This window comes from Chrysemys picta, chromosome 17 (genome assembly GCF_011386835.1).
Source record: "Chrysemys picta bellii isolate R12L10 chromosome 17, ASM1138683v2, whole genome shotgun sequence".
In the NCBI taxonomy this organism is placed as follows: Eukaryota; Metazoa; Chordata; order Testudines; family Emydidae; genus Chrysemys; species Chrysemys picta.
The window spans coordinates 22,765,433-22,778,990 of record NC_088807.1 but is presented as its reverse complement, the minus strand read 5'-3'; the positions used below and the strand labels follow the sequence as shown (position 1 = coordinate 22,778,990).

At 61.2% G+C, this 13,558-nt stretch overlaps 1 long non-coding RNA gene across 1 annotated transcript; it reads left to right on the top strand.

Annotated features, from left to right (window-relative positions):
- The first annotated feature begins 4,609 nt into the window (after positions 1 to 4,609).
- On the top strand, positions 4,610 to 12,116 carry LOC135976321 (uncharacterized). Its single transcript, XR_010593477.1, has 3 exons — positions 4,610 to 5,986; positions 6,220 to 6,255; positions 10,303 to 12,116. It is a non-coding gene; the product is annotated as an uncharacterized LOC135976321 (long non-coding RNA).
- The last annotated feature ends 1,442 nt before the right edge of the window (positions 12,117 to 13,558 follow it).

Genomic DNA, 13,558 nt, shown 5'->3' with positions numbered 1-13,558 from the left:
TGAGATCCTCAGAGCCAGGCTCTACCCTGAGCCCTCGGCCCAGCAGAGGGGATGCCTGGCCGGGGAGTGGATACAGAGTCACTGGGGGAGGTTCCCCAGCCACTGGAGCTAGGGGGATGAGGGAGGGCAGATCCCTGACCCCAGGCAACCTTGTGGTGTCACTGAACCTGCATGTGCCTCCATTTCCCCTTGTAAGAATGGGGGATGATTATCCTTCTTCACCTTTTGTCTGTGTCTGTGCAGCACCCAGCACCTCTGACTCCCAGCCCCCTCCCGATCTAACCACTACACCCCACTGGGGCTGGGGATAGAACCCAGGAGTCCTGGCTCCCAGACTGGGGTACAGAGGGGTGATCTGGATTTTAAGCAGTTTCGGGCATAGCTCCCAGCGGTTCCTCTGGCTGGGTTTTCTCCCAGGGGCTCCGTGGTGAGGATGGGGCGCAGTGACTGTGCCAGGGTCTGGCTCACGGCCTGTCTCCTTCTCACTGTAGAGCTCAGGTACCCCAAACCTTCCATCTCCCTGCGTCCTAGCAGTGGGGTTGCCCTGGGGGGAGCTGTGACCGTCCGGTGTCGGGATTCGCACCAGAACATGAGGTTCCCCCATCTCAGCTGATGCTCATTTTAATCCCACAGAAGGAACCGACCCAGCTGGGCCCCAGCAGCCGGATCCCCCCACGACGGAACCGGAGGGAGAAGGTGAGTGGGAGAAATGGAACAATTCATCCCCCAGGGAACAGGGCTCCCCGCTCAGACGCCCACGGGGCCATTCGGGCCGTTTGGAGGAGGATGGTCCCTGCAGAGAGAACTGATGGGTTCAATTCTTCTATGTAGAGGGTGACAGATAGATCCATGGCGGGGGGTGGCCACGGGTCAGTGGGAATGTGGGTCCTTGGGAACATAGGGCAGTGGACAGATGGGAGCATGTCTGGTGATGGATACAAAGATGGACTAAGACCTTGTCTACATGAAAACTGGACCCGAAATGATGAATCCCGTGTGGTTCCCAACCCCCACTGGTGATCTCAGAGCGAGTCTGGGCTGTCGGAATTTGTGCCTCCTGGTTTGGATTCAGCGAGGGAAGGGGGGGGTCCCCACTCCCCAGCTACTAAAACCCCCTCCCCCCTGTCCCGGGACTGACACTGACGATTGATGCTGAGTCGGGGGTGGGGTGATCACTAAGTTGCTGTTTCATCCCCTCCCCCTGCCCCGACAGATGCTGGTTCCATTCCTGCAGGGGGAACCGACCCGACCCAGCCTGGAGCGGCGCCGGCTCCCACCCGCCCGGGCAGCGCGGGGCCAGGTACCGGGGCTGGGGGGGGAATCACCATCGAACCACCCCTGGAAACAGGCTCGCGGTGCCCAGGGGCTGGGACGGGGGCAGTGAATCTGGGTGGGTGGGGCCCAGACACCACAAGGAGGGGCTCATTGACATGGGGGGATGGAAAGACAGCCCCATTGCCCCTCCCCCACTGCCAGACCCCCCCCCAGCTCCCTCAAAGCCTCCTGCCCTGCAGGTCGCGGCCAGGAAGCTGTGGGGGATCCCAGGGGTGGGGCAGAGTCTGGGGCGTTGGACACAGGGGACCTGGGGCTATAACCCCCTTCCCTAGGCCCCATGATGTCCCCCTGGCAATAGGGGTGACCATTACCCAGAATTCCCTCTCCTTGCCCTCCCCTCACTGGGTTCTCAGGGGATCCCCGACCCTCCCCCTCCAATAGATGTTCTGCTGCATCTGGCTGGGCCCTGGGCACCACCGGGACGTGGGGGGCAGCAGGTGACGTACCAGCCTCGCCCCCCCGCCCCGCACACTGCCTGGCTGTGTTTGGCAGCAACCGGATACCCCGGGGATGGGCTCCCTGCACAGCTGACAGGCCGGGGCAGAGGTACCTGTGGGGGTGGACAGAGGGGCACTACAGGGGGGCCGGGAGGCTAGACTGGCCTGTTGGAAAAGGTCAGGGCAGCCTGGTCACCCGCAGAGCAGCAGGACGCAGCCTCCTGTGAGGGGTCTGGCCCTGGGGAGGCCCCAGAGCCGCGGTGCCTGGGAGAGCACCAGAGGGGGGATGGGCCAGACCTGCTGGACGGGGGGTTGGGGGCTCTCCTTCCGGGGCAGCGCCAGCCGCTGATTTCACTGTCTGAGCCGCTGAGTGACTCTCCCCTTTCCCCCGCAGCAGCCCCCCCGCGGCGCCCGGATTTCACCCACGCCAACATCGCCCGCCTGGCGCTGAGCGCTGTGATCCTGCTCGTCCTGGGGCTGATCCTGGCTGAGGCCTATTACAGCCGCCCGAGGGGGGCGCCCTAGGTGAGGTGACCCCCCCTTCTGTGCCCCTTGCTCCCCCCAGGGCCTGGGTGCAGGGCGACACGGGCCCCTCTAACCTGCCATCTCTCTGCACCCCCAGGAGCCTGGATCTGGCTGTACAGAGAAGAGAATCTCCCCGGGGAACGAGCCGCTTCCCCTTGGGGGGCTGAGATGCCAGCAAAAACCTCCTACCCCCAAACCCCCTGCCTCAGAGAATCCTGCCTCCCAGACTGCTCCCAACCCGACTGCTGCACCCCAGGACTGAACCCCCTTCTCCCTAGACCTCCCCCGCCCTGCATTTCTATTGTATAAATCCCCAGAACTTCCTGTTCCTCTGCCCTGCCCCCCAAATCTCCCCACCCCGGGGGGAGACTGTGGTAACAGTCGCGGAGCCTCCAAATGTCCCCTCGTGGGAGGTTCAGCCGACGAAGGTGAGTGAGAAGTTCAGGCAGCGTCACGAGAACCCGGACGAATGAACGTTGGGGGGAAAGTTGGCGAGACAGAAAGACGGGATTAGTCCAACCCGAGCGGCCGCCAGACAAAACCCACGGGCCGGGCTGGGGCCCACCTGGGACACGGGAGAAGTGGGGGAGCAGAAATCCGTGACCCAAAATTGGGGTGTTGGAAACGAGGCCTCATTGGTGGATAAAATATTGCGGGGACGGGCTGTGCCGCCCACCACCCCTTTTAGGGGCACTCAACTCACCGCTACGAACCCTGCTCCGTGGAGATGGCCTGAGCAGAGTGGCCGGAGAGAGGGACCCCGACGCCATTGCCCCTCCCCCGGCTGAACCCCCGACCCGGGAGGAAACGGGGTCGGACTTTAACAGCAGCCGCGGCGACGCCGGCTCCAGCCCAGCTCCGCTGGCTCCTCGGCCCCCCCAGGACAGTCGCTAGCGTCTCCGGGGCCAGCGAGGAGACACCCAAACCCGGGGGATTTTCCGGCTAGAGACTCGCTCCAGCGAACGGGGCCGGGGCTGGAACAAACCCCTCGTTTCACACGGTGCTGCCACGGCTCCCCTGGTTCCTGCTCTGCTGTGTCTGTAACAGCTGGCCCCAGGGGTCAATGGGGGGTTTGCTGTGGGGCTGAGCAGGCTGCAGGCTCTGGACCCCGCCCCCGGCCCGTGTTTAACCCAGTTCAGTGTGGGGCAGGGCCTGGGGCCTGTTCGCACCTTGGGCCCTTTACTGCGTCTCCATGAACACAACAGGGCGTAGTGTGATTTAGCCGCCGGCGCTTCTGGCCCCCCCCATGGCAGACGTTTGGGGGCAGCCGGCTGGGGGGAGCTGGGAGTTTGGGGGAAGTAGGTTGGGGGTGTCGGGAGGGGGGTTGAGGGGGCCGGGATGGGGGACAGGAGTTTGAGGGCAGACAGGCTCCCCACAGAAGGTCAGAGCTGGGGGGGGAGTAGGATTGTTGGGGTGTCTGAGGGGGGAGGGGCAGATGGTGCCCCCCAGGAGAGAGCTGCCATTGCTACCCCTCAGCAGGCTCCCCTCTCACTGCCCCCTCCTGCTCCTGCCCCCTCAGTCCTGGGTCCCCACTTTCTTTCCCCTCAGTCTCCTGCCCCCACACTCCCCTCTGCCCCACATTCCCTGCCCCATAATGACCCCCATGCCTCACCATCCCCTCCCCTCTTCCTCGTCTCCACCCCTCTAGATACTCCTGCGCCCCCCACATTCCCAGCCCCCTAGTGTCCTTTCCTGACCCCCCTTCTCTGTCCCCACACTTTGCCCCCCCCACCCTCAAGTGGGTCTGAGGTGGGGGGGCAGGATTGTTTCCTGCCAAAACCCCTGCTGAGCTGAGCGGGGGCAGGGAGAGGGGACAGGGGCGCCCCCATGGCCATGGGGTAGGTTCAGCCTCAAACACACATGGGGGGACCCCAAATCCCCCCTCCTCTGTCACTGTCCTGCCCAAGGCTCCCCTCAGCTCCTGCCCCCTCAGTCTCTTCCCCTCCCCCCACATTCTTCTTCCCTCCCTCAGCCCCACATGCTGCCTGGTCTTTAATGCCCCACACATCCTCTCAGCCTCCCTGACGGGGAACAGGTTGGGTGGGAGATGGGGGCTTTGCGGGAGATGGGCTGATGGGGGGGTGAGCGTGGGGAGGGGCAGGCCAGGGGGCTCTTTCCCATGTAGCTGCCCCCACACAGCAAAGCGGGGGGCGAGGATTGCTGAAATGGGGCAGCTGTGTGAGGGGATAGGGGATGGGGGCAGAAAGGGGGAGGGGATGTGGGGCATGAGGGGACACAACGGGGGTGAAGGGACACCCAATGGGGGACAGAACTGGGGGAATGGGAACCTGAATGGGGGGAGGGGGGACGTGAGGGAACTCAGGCTCGGGGGACAGAATGGGGGAGGGGACACTGGCCAGGGGGCAGAACGGGGGGGCTGAGGGGCCCAATGTGTGAACATTGGGGGTGGGGGGTGAAGGGCAAACGAGATGGGGAGCCAGAGCTGGGGCATCTGCCGGGGGAGGGGTTGTCTTGAGCTCTGTCCGCATGTTCTTGTCCTCTCCCCTTTCCAGGGGGCTGGTCGCCCCCCCGCCATTCTGGGTGTCCCTTTCGCAGCATCCTGGGGTTGGAGAGGGAAGCTCGGCTCAGCCGTCCGCCCTTGTGAGCTCTGCCCCGGGCTCTGACCTGCGCAGACCCACTGCCCCGGGGATGGGCTGGGGAAGGGGACATGGGGCTTTTTACCTCTAGGGGGCTGGCTCTGATCTGTGTCCTTTTCTCTAAGCACCAGACCCCACCCCCCAACCAGTCCCCCACCCCCCAAATCACTAGACCCCACTCCCCTCCCAGAGCTGGGATATATTACAAGGTAGCCGCCGGGGCATCAGGTTTATGCCGAGTTTCACTAAATTTGTTCTAAAGTGCCACAAGGACTCCTCGTTGGTTTTTTTGGTACCAGAAACAGGAAGCGAGCTCCGGCTCTGGGCAGACTTCCCCTTTTCACAGATTTACTGGTTCCTTCTTTAACAACTCAGGGTCTAAATTTACCCCTACGTCCACCCCTTCACAGGTGCCGGAAACCACAACCCCTCCCAGCCCCACACCCTTCTGTCCTGTCTCTGTGCCACATCACTTGGCTAAGAACTGGGTCTGCAGCGACTCTACCCGAGAAGGAGGTTGGCCAGGCCCCTCCACCCTCATGCTCCAGGGCAGGCGTTGGGCCCAGCTGGGTCAGGAAGGAATCTTTTCCCAGCTCCATGGGAGAGGGTCACTCTGTGAGGGGCACTGTGTGGGGGTGGGGAGCCCTCCTCTGCTTTGAGCTGCTACTCCAGGGAAGCTAGATGGGCCCGTTGGAAAAGGTCAGGGCAGCCTGGGCACCTCTTGACACCTCCTGAGATTTCCCCTTTCCCAGCTGGTCCTTGGACTGGGCAGCTCCCATGTGGGGCTCGGAGGTGATGGGGAGGGGGCTGGGCACCGCAGGAGGGGATGTGGTTTGCTGGGTGTTGCAGGGATCTGACTTTGCTCTGACCACAGTAGATTCGGGCTGGAGATTGCAGAGAAACCATCTGATGGGGTGGAAAGGGGCCGAGCGCATCACGGGCTTCCTGGGGCTGCAGCCCCCGGCACAGTTCCTCATTCCGCTCGCACTCGGGCCTCAGGCTCAGTAGAGCTGGGCTCTAGGGCGTTGGTGGCAGCGCTGAGGGGTCCCCACTGCCCCGTCATGGCGTCTGCTCTCATTGTCCTCCTCCTCGGTGAGTATCAGAGACAGCCAGGGTGTGTGTCCATGGGGGGAGGGGGGAGGATCTCAGACCAGAGTGTGTGTCCACAGGCGGGGTGTATGTGTGTGTCTGAGACCAGGGTGTGTGCCCATGCGGGGGATCTGAGACCAGGGCGTGTGCCCATGGTGGGGGGCGGGGATCTGAGCCCAGGGTATGGGATCCAGGTGCTCTGGGATCTGGTCACTAATGAGCCGTCTCCTCTCCAGGTTACTGGCTGGCCGGGCACAGCGGGGTGTGGGGAGGTGAGTATCAGTCTGTGGGGAAGACGAAGAAGGTAACATCAAGGACGGGGGAGGGGATGCATGGGGTGGGGAAAAGAGGAACTGAGCCCCGAACCTTCCCCAAAACCCAACCCAGACTCCCCCCAGGAGCTCAGACCTGGCCCCGTTCTTCTGTGCCCCCAACGCACCCACGGAGTACCTAGGAGCCAAATCTGACGAAGCAGACGGGAACCGTCCCCTGGTTCAATGTCCTGCCCCCCACAGGCTCAAAGGATTGGGGGTGGGGGCTGGCCCGTGGATTTATTTCAACTCATACAAATGCTAACAGGGCCCGTCCGTGGGCTCTAGAGCCCCTTGGGGAAGCGAAATGTTCCCGGTCAGTGCAGCCCTTGGGGAGAACCCCCCAGATCCACCCCCACCCCCAGATCTTCCCCCAGACCCAGATCCACCCTCCAGCACCCTCCCCTGCACTCACAGCCCCCGTTCCCAAGGCCTGGGGAGGGGGTGGAGTGGGGGTGAAAAGGGGCGAGGCGGGGGTAGAGCAGGGGCGGGGGCCATGGGGAAGGGGTGGAGTTGGGGCAGAGCAGGGGAGGGAAGAGGCGGAGCAGGGGCTGGAGCAGCACATCGCTTTCCTGGTGCCCTACACAGCTGCGTACTCTGCGTATGGGTAGGGACGGCCTTGACTACATACTTCACCTTGTTTACCTGTCTGATGACCTTGAAGGGGCCGTCCCAGGCCGCTTGCAGCTTGTTCTTCCTCAAGGGGATGAGGAGAATCACCTGGTCCCCGGTAGCATATGAGCGGGCACGGGCTGAGCGGTCGTACCAGACCTTCTGCTTCCTCTGGGCCCTTGCTAGGTTCCCCCTAGCCAAGCCCATGAGCTCCACGAGCTTTTCCCAGAAAGTCAGTACATACTCCACCATTGATTCCCCATCGGGAGAGGCCTTTCCCTCCCGCTCGGCCCTCATCAAGTCCAGGGGACCCCTCACCCTCCTTCCGTACAGCAACTCGAACGAGGAGAACCCTGTGGATTCCTGGGGCACTTCTCTGTATGCGAACAGCAGGTGGGGTAAATACTTGTCCCAGTCCTGCGGGTGCTGGTCCATAAAGGTTTTCAGCATCCTCTTTAGGGTCCCATTGAACCTTTCCACCAGCCCGTTGGGCTGAGGGTGGTAGGCTGAGGTCCAGGTGTGTCGGACCCCACACTTCTCCCACAAACACTGGAACAGGGTCGACATGAAGTTAGACCCCTGGTCTGTAAGGACCTCCTTGGGGAACCCCACTCTGCTGAAGATGGTCAGCAGCGTGTCTGCCACGGCCACCGCCTTGGGGTAGCGCGTAGCGAAATCTACCACCACCAGGATGTATTTCTTCCCAGACCAGGTCACCCTGCTGAGGGGCCCCACTATGTCCACAGCCACCTTCTGGAACGGCTCCACTATGATGGGCAAAGGTCTCAGCGGGGCTTTACACTTATCCCGGGCCTTCCCCACCCTCTGGCAGGAGTCACAGGTCCTGCAATACTGTTGGACAGCGTCAAAGATCCCGCGCCAGTAAAAGTTCTGCAGCAGCCTCTGCCTGGTGCGCCGGATGCCCTGATCCCCCAAAAGGGGGATATTGGGGAATGTCGTGGGCCAAGTACAACACTTCATGGCGGTACCTCTGGAGAACAACCAACTACCTCCTAGGGTGACCAGATGTCCTGATTTTATAGGGACAGTCCTGATTTTTGGGTCTTTTTCTTATATAGCCTCCTATTACCCCCCACCCCCTGTCCCAATTTTTCACACTTGCTGTCTGGTCACCCTACTACCTCCTGGCTTCCCAAGGTTCAGTTTGCCCTGAACCAGTCCATTCCCGGTACAGGAATCCCTTCTCCAGGACCGGCTCTAGATTTTTTGCCGCCCCAAGCAAAAAAAAATTTGGCTGCCCCCCTCCGTCCCAGCCCTGGGCTCTCCCCCGCACCTCCCTGCTGCCCTAGCCCTGGGCTCGCCCCTTCCCCCCCACCAGTGCCCCCCCACCCACACACCCCCTGCCGTCCCAGCCCTGGGCTCTGCCCCCTCCACCTGCACCCTCCTGCTGCCCCAGCCCTGGGCTCTCCCCCCTCCACCTGCACCCTCCTGCTGCCCCAGCCCTGGGTCACTGGTAACTTGCTCCCAGGGCGGGTCATTCAGCAGGAATTTGGGATGTGCACAGAACACAGATAGGATTGTTTCCCATATGGTCACAGAACTGCATAAAGTGGAACAATTTTCAGCTTGTGTGATTGGAGGATATCTGGATGCATATTATAAGACTGTCCTCCATAAATGAGGAAAAGTTGAGGTGCCTTTAGTATTCTTTTGTTCCATTCTTTGTTTCTATGGGGAATTTGCCAATGCGATATCACTGTCTTCCTTTTAAACAAACAAACAAAAGGCAATGGCTGTTGAAAATAGCAATTCCAGTCCTAATAACCACCGGGAAGCATTTCTTGCCCAATTTTATCCTACTTTTTCTACAGCAAGTTCCAGTGGATCAGTAGATTTGATTTGGGAGAAATTAGGGTTACCATATTTAGCAAATAAAAAAAGAGGACCCTCCACGGGCCCTGGCCCCGCCCATTTCCCCACCCCAGTCCCAACCCAACTCCGCCCCTTCCCCGCCCCAACCCCGCCCCCTCCTCCCTCCCACTCCCAGGCACGCGGAAAGGGCTGCCCAAGCGCTACCGGCTTCACGGTTTGCCGGGCAGCCCCAGACCCTGCACCTCCGGCCGGCGCTTCCCCAGCGCAGCTGGAGCCCGGGAGGGGAAGCGCCCAGCCGGGGGCGCAGGGTCTGGAGGCTGCCCGGCAAACCGTGAAGCCGGTAGCGCTTGGGCTTTGGGCAGCCCCTATGCCTCCAGACCCTGCGCCCCCGGCCGGGCACTTCCCCTCCCGGGCTCCAGCGGCGCAGGGTCCGGAGGCATGGGGGCTGCCCAAAGCCCGTAGCGCTCGGCTCTTAAACACAGCCGAAGAGTCACGGGAGGAGCAGAGCCGCCGCGGCTGGAGGCTCTGCTCCTCCCCTGACTCTTCGGCTCTGTTTAAGAGCCGAGCTGCCTGAGCGCTACCGGCTTCGGGCAGCCCCCGTGCCTCCGGACCCTGCGCCGCTGGAGCCCGGGAGGGGAAGTGCCCGGCTGGTGGCTGGGGTCCGGAGGCACGGGGGCTGCCTGAAGCCCATAGCGCTCGGGCAGTTAGGCTCTTAAACAGAGCCGAAGAGTCCGGGGAGGAACAGAGCCGCCGCAGGAGGGGAAGTGCCTGGCTGGCATTTTCCCGGACATGTTCGGCTTTTTGGCAATTCCCCCCGGACGGGAAAAACCGAACATATGGTAACCCTAGGAGAAATGAAGTAACAGCTGCCCAAATTGAACTTAACCACTCCTGAATTTTGAGGGTGTTCAAATCTGGAAGGTAGGTGCTGGATTCCCTGTCTGAATATTAGCTAAATCTGGAAAGGAAAAGTCAATTTCTGCTTCCATGGCTCAGAAGTGGAAATCCTCCTACGTGCCTGGTACTGTATCTAAAGCTGCCCAGGTCCAGAGCCTCCCCTCCCTTACTTTTCATTTTAAATTCTAGTGGGATCCACGTACCTCCCTTGCTAGGCTTCAGATAGAGAGGGGCACCGTCCATTTAGTCCACCCAATTCCTTCTTTGGGGGCTGCAAGGTGAGGTCACACCAGTATCCCTAATCCGGTCTGGGGATATCTTCTGAAGGGGATATCTGGGCCAAAGCCTTCTACACCTTGGGCAGACTTGTTCCCCATTCACAGGGCCACCCCGCTCTAGCAGTGAGCTCTCCATTCACAGCAAGCTGCAGCATGAAGTTTCAGCTACCATACTCCCTCCCTGTTGATAGCAGCCAAGGGAATGCTGGGAAATGTAGTTCTTTCCCTGGCTCTATAGGCAGGGAGCTAAGCAAGGAACTACAGCTCCCAGGGCCCCCTGTTGGTTCTCAGCTCCCAGGCTGGATCCCTGCCGCCCCTGCAAATGGGCCGCCCCAAGCACCTGCTTGCTTTGCTGGTGCCTAGAGCCGCCCCTGCCCTTCTCCCACAGGAATCGCTCCCGGCAGTCCTCCCCCTGGGAACCGGCACCGCCGTGGCCAGCCAGGGCCCTCAGCTTCTCCAAGGGGGGATCCTCCTGCAGCTCCGTCTGGAATTCAGCTGCTGGGTTGGAGAACACAGCCCTGGCTGGTGATGCCTCAGTTTCCCACTTTGGGATGGAGGCTCCGGCCCAGCCCTCTCAAGCCCCCCCCTCGGCGCTTCGGCCCCCCCACTCAGGAGGTCCCGCGTCCCTCGCTGGCTCCGGCTCCGGGTAAGGACACTCTGAGTGCTATCCGGCCAGTTCTCCAAGTCATTACCCACTAGCACCTTGGTGGGTGATTGTGATTGTGCCCCCCGACCTCTTTGGGTCATGTTGTACTTAAAGTACCACACAGGGTCTTTTCAGGGGGGATAAGGCAAAGTGCCACAAAGTACCAAAGTGCCACAGTGGTAATACATGTATCCATCAACACTGTATGATATGCAGACGATCTATATTACACTCAAGCACTCACATACACACACAAGCACACTCCATCTTGTTGTTGTTACCAAGTAGTTGCTCCCCTTAACTGCACTGGCCAGGTGAGTTAGATGGGGGAGGGGTGGAGCCGGGCTTCTGCCGATCCGGCTCGATGCTCCCATGTTGACAAGACGAGACCCGAGATCCCCTGCAAGACACCTCACATTTATAGCAGCTTTCCTCTCATGCAAATCTACACCAGATGCAAAATCTGTGTCTGTGTCCCTTGGTCCTTTGTGCTGCTTCTCTCTGGGTGTTGTCTTAATGCTGCCACATTTAAGTTCAAAGAGGGTGTTTTCAAAAGAAGGTGCTCGCTTCTAACTCCCAAGGCCCTCAGTATGTCTAATCTTATTGTTCTGGGTCTGGCTTCCAGCCCCTCTCCAAGGGTTGCAGCTGTCTGGAGGTGCTGCCTTCCACGCCTTCCTCATTCACACCTCGTTCATTCAACAGGGCAATTGATTAAAAGGGGGGAGATCTTATTTTACTCCTAGCGAAAAGACATTTTTCTTCTACCTCAACTATTCTTAGGGGCTATAACATTATACCAAGGCTCAATACAAAGTTTCTCTAAAAGGACTTGATACAAAGTTGTATGAAAATAGAGGTCATATATGGAAAGAGTTAATACAAGGTTATATGAAGAGGCATAATACAAAGTCATAGGAAAGTTATGTGAAGATGCTTAATGCAGAGATTTATCTACACGACTCCTGCTGGTCACAGACTCTATTTCCAACCCTGGGGCGGGGGGCAGAGCTGCAGGGTGCCAGTGGTCAGGCTCCCTGGCTGGCCTCAGGTGGGGCCGGGGGGAGGAGGCAGGTGATCTCTGATGCAGCCGGGTCCTGAGCTACATCTGGGTGAACCCCCTGCCCCCAAACCCCATGGGCAGGCAGTGCTAACCCTGGTAGGGGACAGACTCCTAGAGAGGCCGAATGACGGATGGACTGAATTGGGGTGGGGGGAAGCGGGGTCTGTGTCTCCCCTGTTTAACTCCTGTCTCTTGTTGAAAGCAGGGTGTGAATTTTTCAAACCCACCATCTGGGTGAGCCCCAGCAGGGTGGTGGCGCTCGGGGGAAGCGTCACCATCCGCTGTGCGGGTCGGTGCCCAGGCATGGAGTTCTTTCTGCGTAAAGCTGGAGACCCGAACCCGCAGGTGCGGACGGTGCCTGATGGGACCGTGGCTGAATTTCCCATCGCCAGTGTCAGCCGGGAAGATGGAGGGAGCTACACCTGCGACTATCGCTCCATAGCAGATCAGAGTCGCTCATCGCATCCCAGCGACCCCGTCGAGATCATTGTAGGACTAGGAGGTGAGGGAGGGGCCCGGCTCAGCGTCCCGGCTCCCAGCCCCACACCCAGCCAGATCCTCAGGGGGTCTCTGCACCAATGGGACGCTCAGAGCCACGCTCTGCCCTGAGTCCTGGGCCCAGCAGAGGGGACGCCCGGCCGGGGAGCAGGGACGGAGTCACTGGGGGGTTCCCCAGCCAGGAGGGAGCAGCAGCCGCTGGAGATTTGGGGCAGAGGGAGGGGCGATCCCGGGAGCTGCAGAGCAGGGGGGGCCTTTCCCAGGCACACATCAGTTAGGGGGTGATGGGCGGAGCTGAAGATTATAAACCTCAGTGTATAGTAGAGACTTGCACAGTCCCCTGCAAGTCAGTGGTGGTGCTGTGCACAGAACCCAGGAGTCCTGGCCCCCATCCCCCTGCTCTCCCCACTAGACCCCACTCCCACCCAGAGCCAGGGACAGAACCCAGGAGTCCTGGCTCCCAACAGAGAAGCCAGGGAGTGAATGGACCCTGGAGGCTGGACTGGCCTGTCACCCACTAGGGAGCAGAGCTCTGGGCCCCCAGGGGCTGGGGTTGCTCTGTCTCATGCTGTTAGCCCAGGGCTCAGAGGAAACTCTGGGCCCCCGTGGAAAGGCATCCAGGAGCCCGTCCCCAGGGCTGCCGGGTCTGACCCACCACTGAGGCCGTGTGGTGAGGACGGGCCCCAGGAGTGAGTGACGGGGCCTGCATCTCACTAGGGTTACCATACGTCCTCTTTTTCCCGGACATGTCCGGCTTTTCAGCACTCAAACCCCCGTCCGGGGGGAATTGCCAAAAAGCTGAACGTGTCCGGGAAAATGGTGGCTCTGCTCCTCCCCTGACTCTTTGGCCCTGTTTAAGAGCAGAGCTGCCCGAGTGCTATGGGCTTCAGGCAGCCCCCTTGCCTCCGGACCCCAGCCGCCGGCGGGCACTTCCCCTCCCGGGCTCCGGCGGCGCAGGGTCCGGAGGCAGGGGGGGCTGCCCGAAGCCGGTAACGCTCGGGCAGCTCTGCTCTTAAACAGAGCCGAAGAGTCAGGGGAGGAGCAGAGCCTCCGGCCGCAGCGGCTCTGCTCCTCCCCGACTCTTCGGCTCTGTTTAAGAGCAGAGCTGCCCGAGCGTTACCGGCTTCGGGCAGCCCCCATGCCTCCAGACCTTGCGCCGCCGGAGCCCGGGAGGGGACGTGCCCGGCCGGAGGCGCAGGGTCCGGAGGCAAGGGGGCTGCCCGAAGCCCAAGCGCTACCGGCTTCACGGTTTGCCGGGCAGCCTCCAGACCCTGTGCCCCCGGCTGGGCGCTTCCCCTCCCGGGCTCCAGCTGTGCTGGGGAAGCGCTGGGGCAGCCCTTTCCACGTGGCTGGGAGTGGGAGGGAGGAGGGGGCGGAGTTAGGGTGGGGAAGGGGCGGAGTTGGGGCGGAGCTGGGGGGTGGGGAAATGGGCAGGGCCAG